The sequence below is a fragment of the Macaca fascicularis genome, chromosome 12 (genome assembly GCF_037993035.2).
Source record: "Macaca fascicularis isolate 582-1 chromosome 12, T2T-MFA8v1.1".
In the NCBI taxonomy this organism is placed as follows: domain Eukaryota; kingdom Metazoa; phylum Chordata; class Mammalia; order Primates; family Cercopithecidae; genus Macaca; species Macaca fascicularis.
The window spans coordinates 4,744,762-4,752,688 of NC_088386.1; the positions used below are offsets into that span (position 1 = coordinate 4,744,762).

The 7,927-nt window shown below is 40.2% G+C and overlaps 1 pseudogene; it reads left to right on the forward strand.

Annotated features, from left to right (window-relative positions):
* The first annotated feature begins 4,995 nt into the window (after positions 1 to 4,995).
* On the forward strand, positions 4,996 to 5,269 carry LOC123568061 (small ribosomal subunit protein uS14-like; annotated as a pseudogene).
* Positions 5,270 to 7,927: the final 2,658 nt, after the last annotated feature.

Sequence of the window (7,927 nt, forward strand, 5' to 3'; positions counted from 1 at the left end):
CAGGGCTTGTAGCATGTTCATGAAAGATTTCTAGCTTTCTTATGTTAGTTAGAGAAAAAAACAAAACAATTACCTTATTATATAATAAAATTTGCTATGTCTCCAGTCCCATGATCATTGATGTGCCCTATTGTCCATATTTCCCTCATCCCCTTTCTGGTGTCTGGGAAACCTGGGCAGGCCTGTGTCCTCCTTCCTGGCTGGCCCTGACCCGGAGGGACCACCTTTCTTCACGCGGTCCAGCCAGGGGCTCTGACTGAGCCATATCCTTCCCTTTGACTCTGCGAAATGCTGGGATTTATGCCCCATAGGCAACTATCTGTTAATCCTTTTCTACAGTCTCTAAAGTTCACTTTCCTCCTTCCAAAAAACAAATCTCTTCTGAAGTCAGAGGAAGCATCAGTGATTTAAGTGAACAGACTGAATACAAGGGTTCTTAATAAAGGAGTCTCTCAACAGAAGGGTCTGGGGATCTGGGCGCTGACAAAATGTGTGTCTTCTCCCACCTAGACACTGGCCTGAGCTGCCTCAAATTTTAATTCCTCAGATGCTGAAGATGTTTCACCCCCTGAGATCGTACTATGACTTGATTTTTTCCTCTGAATACCAACTGGGTCCAGACACTAACAATTCAATTTAATGCTGACACTAAGTACCGTGACGTAGCACAGACCCCACAGGGTAAGGGCTCAGTCCCTTGAGACTGCTCCCCACTTCAGATGCCAATTGCAAGTCTGTGCCCATAAACCCCTCCTCATGTTTGTTAATTTGCTCTAATGGCTCACAGAACTCAGAAAATTGCTTTCCTTACTACTACAATGTTTTTTAAATCTCATATGCAATTTATTTATTTACTTTTGTTTCTTTCCCTTCTGTCTAGCTGAAATTTTCCAGCCTTTGGTCAGCATCTCCCCATTTCTCCCGCCCAGCCTCTGGTAGCCACTGTTCTACTCTTTGCTCCAATGCGTTAGACATTTTTAGATTCCACATACACGTGACACCATGTGGTATTTTGCATTTCTTGTGCAATAACTTTTTTAGGAGTAAATTGTTGCTCTTTTAAAATAAAATTAATTGCTTTCTGTGTACCTGTGACTAATTTTTCCCATATTTGTGAGCAATCTGAATGTCTCCATATGGTCTGGCAATTAGGTATTCCGTCAGTTCTTAGCACCTTCCCTCTTGGAGCCTCCTACCCTCAAACTTCACTCAGACAGGCTGCACCAGGCCATGCACACAGCTGTTGTTCAGGAACTTCCTTTCATTATTTTTATCTTAACGAAGATAAAGGCTTAAGAAAATGTTTGAGACATGAAAAACAATTTTGACTCCAATAATTGCAACTTATAAATAAACAAACAGCTAATTAAGTTGCATATTAGCATGTCAACCAGTTGATTGCAACTCAACACAACTGAACTCCACTTTTCCCTAAGCATCTCTCTGACTCTGATTCAATCTGCACGTGTAACTAGATCCTGAGACATCCCTGAAGATATCCACAAGGCAGTTCTTTTACATGGGTGATGCTGCTTTGGCAAACAGAAAGATCTGAATAGGTGGGCACCTATGCCCACAGAGAAGGTTAATCTCAAAGAGAAGTTTAACCCAATGGGAAGGTCAAGTTTTTGGAGTTATCTTCTTGCTATTCCCATATCTGACTCTGCTTCGTTTTCTCACCGGCCACTGTTACCAGTCTCACTCTTCTGGTGTAATAATCCACTGTGCATTTTCTAAGATTCTGGCTCATATCCTGGTTCTAACCTTTAACTCTCCTTCTTGGACAAAGGATTCTATAAATGACCTTGTGGGTTTCAGCTGTATTGACCAAAGTGGCCTTTAGCTCCTCCATCCTGGGCTTAGCTCTTCCTCTGTCTCTGAGGGGAGACCAGATCTGGAAAGTGATCTTTCCAGTTAGTTCATTTCACTGAGAATGATGTCACATGGAATTTGGGACACCTTTCCTTTGCTCCCCAGATGCATTCCCCACCCGTCTCCACCCGACTCTCAGTCCTCGGAAGCAGATATGCATGCACTATGTCACCCAGCCCCTCTCGCCTTCTGCTTCCAGTTGGATTTGGCCAGTGGGGGCTCTACAGGAGGTCTTCAGGCAGGGTCAGAGTGAGATTGGCTGACTCCTGTCAAGGTGAACTTTTATACAACTCTTTTGGCTTTGGAAGCTGTTCTCTGTCCTTACTGGCTAGCCATCTAGCTGTTTGTAGTGTAAAAAGTAAAATAAAAGTCAGAAGCCTTGGGCTTTCTGTAGATGATCATGTAGCTTGTTGGACCCAGGAAGATCAGAAATGTCACATCCTTCTTGTAACTTAATTTTTAATTTGAGACTCCATTTTGCTGATGATGCACACATATAATTTTAGTCAAATTGGTGTTTCTCCATTTTCTTTGAATTTGGATTTACTTTCTTGGGTTATTAGCTTGGGAATTAAAAAGTCTCAGGGTGATCTGCTCATAGTAGCCCTTGTTGAGCTGTCTGTCTTCAGTGGTCATTCTGCCAAGGACACTGCTAAGCCATCCCTTATTGTGACTTCCAGGTTCCTTTCAGGCCTGCCTCTGTTCCTCTAAACATGATGCATCACCCTTCTTCCTTGAGACCTTGACCTTATTCTGGTGTTGTTCCTGGGAAGAAAAACAAATTTTTCCCTTGGCTGTTGTTATCTCAAACCTAGCTGGAGGTTCTGTCATTTTCTACAGAAGGGAGTAAGGTTTCTTTCTTAGGGACTTCTAAAATCTCAGCTCTCACCCCTTCCCCCTAGACTAAAATGTTCTTCCCCAGTTTGAGGGGTGGAGAATAGAAAACTCTGTTCCATCTCCTTCTGGATGCTTCTAAATCTATTATATTTGGCCTAAGTCATTTTTCTTCCCTTCAGAGCCTACAGTCTTTGGAAACTAAAAGTCAAGAAAGGGTCTAGATGATCTAGGAAGGTATCTGGAAGAGATAGGAGGATCAAGAGATAGACTGGAGGGACACATGGGTTACTCTCTTAAATATTTCCTCCTTCTCCCACCCCACTCCTAACTGTGCTCTTTTGGGTCACATGAGGGAGAAATGCTAAGGAATGGTAAGAAATAATTGAATAGTCCGCAACCCAGAAGAGGAGAAACTGAGGGTAGAAAGGCTGGGGAAGAGAGGTTGAGGAAGTGTTTCCTGGGAGATAGAGGGCTGGTGCTCAGCGCCATTGAAGGGCTGAGCCCTGGCCGCAAACATGTTCCCCAAGAATGAAGCCCTATGTCAGGACTGGATAAGACTGAGCCTTTTTCAGAGGCCAGGAACAAGTAGAAGCAAAAACAGGCCAGATGCAGTGGCTCACACCTGTAATCTCAGTACTTTGGAAAGCTGAGGCAAGAGGATTGCTTGGGCCCAGGAGTTTGAGACCAGCCTGGACAACATACAGAAACCCCATCTCCAAAAAATGTTTTTAAAAAATTAGCCAGATGTAGTGGATGCCTGTGGTCCCAGTTACTTAGGAGGCTGAGGTGGGAGGGGGATCGCTTGAACCTGGAAACTCAAGGCCACAGTGAGCCGTGATTGTGTCACTGCACTCCAGCCTGGGTGACAGGGAAAGACTCTGTCTCAAAAAAAAAAAAAAAAAAAGAAAAAGAAAGAAAAGAAAACAGTCCCATGTGAACCCCAAAAGGTGAGAAGACAGGGTAATTATCAGGTTTTAAGATTGGGCCCAGGACAATGGACAAGAGCATAAACATTAATACTAACTTTTATGGGGGACTTATGACAGGCTAGGTACTAAGTGTTGCTCATTCAGTCCTTACAATAACCCAAGGAGGCACTATGTAGAATCATTTCCACTTTTTAAATAGAAAACTGAGAATAGAGAACTTGGTATCCTAATCAGGGTCACAGAGTAAATTAGTGAAAGAATAGGATTTGACTGCCAGGTGCGGTGGCTCACACCTATAATTCCAGAACTCTGGGAGGCCAAGGCAGGTGGATCACCTGAGGTCAGGAGTTCAAGACCAGCCTGGCCAACATGGTGAAACCCCATCTCTACTAAAAATACAAAAATTAGCTGGGCTTGGTGGTGCACACCTGTAATCCCAGCTACTCAGGAGGCTGAGGCAGGAGAATAGCTTGAACCGGGTGAGGCAGAGGTTGCAGTAAGCCAAGATCATGCCATTGCACTCTAGCCTGGGTGACAAGAGTGAAACTGTCTCAAAAGAAAAAAAAAAAGAATAAAGTTTGATTGCAGTTCTGTGTGCTACTAAACCTGGGTCTTAATTATCTTGCCTTTGTGTTCTTACTCCTGCATCAGAGAAATGGGGTGGATGAGTAGTGACAGATTCAGGAGTGAGGTGATATCAGTGATAATCAAGGATGATAATAAAAAATGTTAAAGGCCACTGCATCTGGCCTGTTTTTGCTTCTACTTGTTCCTGGCCTCTGAAAAAGGCTCAGTCTTATCCAGTCCTGACATAGGGCTTCATTCTTGGGGAACATTTTTTATCCTATGATTTAACATTCATAGGATAAATCACTGAATTTATCCTATGTTCCATGAACTCCCCTGCCCTTGTACATATCTTCACTTCCTTCTATATTTTCAGAAGCAAAGACTAAGAGAGTTGATTAGTGGAGTGTCTTGCACAAAGCAAATTAAACAATTTCAGCTTCTCCTACTTCCCACAACTGGAGTTCAATTAAATTAGTAGGTCTTCAGATGCTTGACATTGGCTGTACTAGAACTCTATTAAATTACTATAGACCTGTTCTTCAAAAGAACCTGTTAACTCGGATGTCAGTAAAATGGTGAAATAGATAGCCATAAGCGTTTGTATCCTCATAGAAACATTGAAAAACAAGCAAACCTGGTCAGAACCAACTTTGTCAGAACTTTGGAAAAACAGTAAAAAATTCCCAGCAACAAAATGAATGCTAAATTTTAAAAAAGGCAATTAAAAAACTGCTCCTGGCACTCAAGAAAATATCCATTGCTTTTACCTCATTGCACTCCTGAAAGCAAGATGGGTCACCAGCAGCTGTACTGGAGCCACCCGCGAAAATTCGACCAGGGTTCTTGCTCTTGTCGCGTCTGCTCAAACCTGCACGGTCTGATCCGGAAATATGGCCTCAATATGTACCGCTAGTCTTTCTGTCAGTACGCAAAGGATATCGGTTTCATTAAGTTGGACTAAATGATCTTCCTTCAAAGGATTATCCAAGGCATCTACTCAATGAAAAACCATGATAGTTCTTTGTACATAAAATAAACATTTGAAAAAAAAAAAAAGAAAATATCCATCAAAACACAAGTTGATCATAAGCTAAGGAGCAGAGATTTTAGTGACCACACATGAAAATAAATAGTCTTTGCAAAAATCATTTGTAAAAGTCATTAAAAGGATGACTACAGACTTCAACAATTAAGAAAAAACAGTAAACCCTGAGGAAGAAAGAGGATCTCATTTCCAGAGCTATCATACTATAATATTCAAATATTCAGCTTTCTGCATAAGAAATCACAAGGTATGCAAAGAAATAGGAAAGTATGGTTTATTCAAAAGAATAAAATAAATTAAAAGAAACCATTTCTGAGGAAGACCAGACATTCAACATATGTGGCAAAGGTTTTAAATAACTGGCTTAAACAGACTCAGACAACAACGACAATGACAACAACAAAAAAACATGAACAAAGAATAAAGGAAATAAATAAATTAAAACTTAGAATATCTAAAAAGACATTATTAAAAAGAACCAATCAGATATTCTGAAGGTAAAAAGTATAATAACTGAAATTAAAAATAATCTAGAAGTGTTCAACAGCAGATTTTAGTAGACAGACACAGGTATCAGTGAACTTGAAGATAGAATAATTGAAGATATCAAGTATGAGGAGAAAAAAAGAATGAAGAAACATGAACAGAACCTAAGGAATATGTGGAACACCAACAGGCGTGTGTGTGTGTGTGTGTGTGTGTGTGTGTGTGTGTGTGTGTGTGTATATATATATATATATTTTACCAAAGTCCTAGAAAGAGATGACAAAAATAAAGGAGCAGAAAGGATATTTAAAGAAACAATGGCCAAAAACTTCCCAAGTCTGCCGAAAGACATGCATCTATATATTATAAAAGCTTAACAAACTGCAAGGCAAACTTGTAGTAGGAAAACTCCAAGGGACTCACACTGAGACATGTTATAATCAAACTGTTGAAAGTCAAAGAGTCTTGAAAGCAGCAGGAGAGAAGTGACTTATCCTATGCAAGGAATCATCAACAAAATTAACATCCAATTTCTCATCAGAAACCATGGATACCAAAGGGAGTGGAATGATACATTCAAAGTGCTGAAAGAAAAAACAAATCTGTCAATTGAGAATTCTAAATACAGCAAAACTTTCCATAAGCAACAAGAGAGAAATTAAGACTTTCCCAGATAAAAATATAAAGCTGAAGTTTTTTTTTGCCACTAGGCCTGTCCTACAAAAAAAGCCAAGGGGATTCCTATGGATTGAAAAGAAAGGACACTAGGCATTCATCAAAAATGCATATAGGGCTGGGTGTGGTGGCTCATTCCTGTAATCCCGGCACTTTGGGAGGCCAAGGCGGGCAGATCACCTGAGGTCAGGAGTTCGAGACCAGCCTGACCAACACGAAGAAACCCCATCACTACTAAAAATGCAAACTTAGCCAGGCATGGTGGCGCATGCCTGTAATCCCAGCTACTTGGGAGGCTGAGGCAAGAGAATTGCTTGAACCTGGGAGGTAGAGGTTGCAGTGAGCCGAGATCATGCCATTGCATTCCAGCCTGGGCAACAAGAGGGAAACTCTGTTTAAAAACAAACAAACAAACAAACAAACAAACAAACAAACTAGATATGCATATAAAGAGATAAAGATCTCCAGTAAAGATAAATACACAGGCAAATATAAAAGCCACTATTATTAGTTTCCATATTTTCCACATTATTAGTTTGTAAATCCACTTTTCAGTTCCTATATGCTTTCAAACACAAATGCATAGAAACTAATTAAAAATCTACATTCTTGGGCACATAGTATATAAATGTAATTTGTGACAACGACATGTATAGGAGGAGAGTATTTGTATGCTATTAAAGTTAAGTTGCTATAAATTCAACTAGACTGTTACAAATTTAGGTTGTTAAATATAGTCATAATGGAAATCACAAAGAAAATATTTAAAAATCACACAGAAGGAACTAAGAATAGATTCAAAACATTTCACAAAAAAATCAACCAAACACAAAATAAGCAGTAATATAGAAAATGAGAGGCAAAAAATACATGAGACATACAGAAAACAAATAGAAAATGGTGGAAGTAAGTCCTTCCTTTTTTTTTCTTTGAGATGGAGTCTCACTTTATCACCCAGGCTGGAATGCAGTGGCGTGATCTCAGCTCACTGCAACCTCCGCCACCCAGGTTCAAGTAATTCTCCTGCCTCAGTCCCGAGTAGCTGGGATTATAGGCATGTGCCACTGAGCCTGGCTAGTTTTTGTGTTTTTTAATAGAGATGGGGTTTCACCATGTTGGTCAGGCTGGACTCGAACTCCTGACCTCATGATCTGCCCACCTTGGCTAAAATGCTGGGATTACAGGCATGAACCACCATGCCCAGCCGAAGTAAGTCCTTCCTAATCATCAATGACTTTAATTTTAAATGGATTAAACTATCCAGTCAAAAGAGATTGTCAGGGTAGTTTGAAAAACATGATCTAGCTATATGCTATCTACAAGAGATTCACTTTAGTTCTAAAGACATAAGTAGGCTGAAAATGAAAAGATGGAAAAAGGTATTTTATTCAAATAGTAACCCAAAGAGAGGTGAATGTCTATATTAATATTAGGCAAAATAGGTTTAAAGTCAGAAACTTCTACAAGAGACAAAAAAGAGTATTATATATCAATAAAAGGCAAAATTCATTAA